Consider the following 2,606-nt stretch of genomic DNA (forward strand, 5'->3'; position numbering starts at 1 on the left):
AACAGGCGGAGTTAACTCTACTCCACATGTCTTGCCCTCTGCTTGGGTGATGAGAACTAGGGCTTGCTCCTCTCATGGCAAAGGCCAACACACAAAAGGATGGGCAGAATACACAAGGCCTCTTAAGGACTACACTTCGATTTGCATAATTTTTACTGATAACACGTTATAGGCCCAAGAACCTACCGTGGTCCAGCTGACACCTAAGGCTCTGCCATGTCCTTTGCAATCACAATGTCTCAGCTGCTCCGAAGGAGCTCCTACATACTGTCTAGTGAGACTCACTAAAACGGCCAGCAAACCAAGGTAAAAATTGTCTTTAGTCCTAAAATTATTCACACCCAAATTCTCATCCCATGACCAAAACTTGCACATCTCAACTGTCACCTTATTTTATTCTCTTCATCAATGTTCTGGATGCTTACAGTGTCAAGAGAACTGAGCCTTTCTGCTCAATTACTTGGATGTCAGTGATCCTTATAGTAATGCATTCATCAAGACACCTATGTAAGTTATAAAGACAATTCTCTTAGAGTCATATTTGATAAAAACTTGAGAAAAGTTTTTGATCTGGGTATTAGCCACTTTAAAATGTGACAATATAAGCTTATCTTTGCAGGATTTGAAAAATAAAAAAAAATATATTTGCAATCAGAACACTGAGCTATTTTTTTGTGCTTTTTTGATTTATATGCTGCCTCTGATTTTTATTCTAGCTACTTGCTTTAAAGTAATGTCATATGCAATCCACGTTCTACCAGTGTAAATATAAATGAAACCTCATGAAATTTAGCATGGCTCATTTGAATCACAAGTAAATGGCTTCTCTATTTTTGGTATTACAAGAAATTAGTTGTCAGTCATTTGCCTAAAATAGCTTTTCTATTTTAATTCATGAGTGATTCATTTTTTGTTTGTTTTTTGGTTTGCTTCTTTTTGCTCATGCTATTCATTACAAGTATAATTGGTGCCCGCCCAGCTCCCCAGTGTACCATCCCCAGCACTCAAGATTTTGGCCACTCGTGTCTCCTGTATATTACCCCCTCTCTGGGAATTGCCTTCAGCCCACGGAAGCCGATTCTCTTAGGGACTGAATTTTTCTGCTTTCCATTACAATGCAGTCTTAAGATGTCTTGCCACATTGAATATTCTGCAGAAAATACTTCGGTCCATTATATTTATGACATCATATTAATCTATTAAGCAGCAGTGAATACTCTAGATACCCTGATGGCAGGAGAGAAAGTATACAAAGATTCAGGAAATTGCCGGCACATCCCCCGAAAGATAAAGGACAATTATTGCACATTGCATCTTTTACAACAAAGAAAGAACTGCACACAAGAGACTTCTTCATGTTCTATATACTCTATGCTTGAGGATAATGCTCTGACCCACTTATTGGGTTATGCGCAAGACTTTTAGTTTTGAGTGTGGTCCTGTGGACAAAAATATTTGCTGCAGTGATGCAGGCTGAGGCACTCATAGCCCTGCCTCTTTAGCCATATGATTCAAAAGACCTCATGGTAATGAAGTATCTATAATTAAAATTAAAAAAAAGACAACACTGTAGTATATCCAGAAAGGCACAGAAATGAGTTACCACACTTGCAGAGGTAACTGACCCTAATCACAGGAGGACACTACTGACATCAACATGACTTTTCAAGGATGATGCTAATCTTCATCAATGCCAGACTTCCTCACTGTGAATTTTCTCCCCTTCTCTTTCCATATTTTATTCTGTGGAAGCTAGTGAGGAAATACAGCCCACACGCAGCAGGAGGAAAATACTCAGATATTTATTTTTTTGAGTTATAGCGAGATTCTGTCATAATTCATTTTGTTGCTCCCAATTTTCCAGCTTTAGCGACCGGGGGCTTTTCCAGGCTGACCCCTGTGTCCTTTTGGCATGCCTCAGGTTTTGATTTTTTGTTTTTTGCTTTAGCAATTCCTTGCTTTCTGGCACTGCTAGCTTCCCCAGGCTCGTCTTGTATTTCCTGCCCCAGACCAAGAATCAGACATTTCCCCAAAGAGCTATAAGGCCAATTTCAAATGCGTTGTAGAAAATGGAATATGCCAAACAAGTTTGTATTTCGTAGAGTAATAAGCTTTTGTGGACTGGGTCTCTGGGAAAATACTTATGATGCAGGAAGAGATCACACTCTGGCATATAATTTGCTTCCTCTGGTCTCTTTTGTTTTTCTTTATTTTCTGACTTCAACACATACATTTTCATAAGTGCTTTTTATGGCTCAGTGGCAACTGAGAACAGTAAGCAGACTTTGTGGATGTGTGTCCTTCTTGCTTCATCAGAGTGAGTTAATGGTTATTCCTTGTTCAGTTATTGCTGGCAGCTGAAATGGTTAACACTGAGAAGAATGGAACATCTTCATAATGTAATCTTTGTTGATTCCATGGGAAACAGGGTAACTTGCTCTTCAGGGACCAAACAGAGGGGTAAGGGATGGACAGGACGTCAGGCAGTTCCATATTGGTCCATGGTGACCTTCCTTGATTTCAAGGGCACAGGAGACAGACCCAGGCATTGCACACCAGGCACAGAGGACAGGGACTAGAACAAAGAGAAAGACCACACCTCTCCT

The sequence above is a fragment of the Leopardus geoffroyi genome, chromosome E2 (assembly GCF_018350155.1).
Source record: "Leopardus geoffroyi isolate Oge1 chromosome E2, O.geoffroyi_Oge1_pat1.0, whole genome shotgun sequence".
Lineage (NCBI taxonomy): Eukaryota > Metazoa > Chordata > Mammalia > Carnivora > Felidae > Leopardus > Leopardus geoffroyi.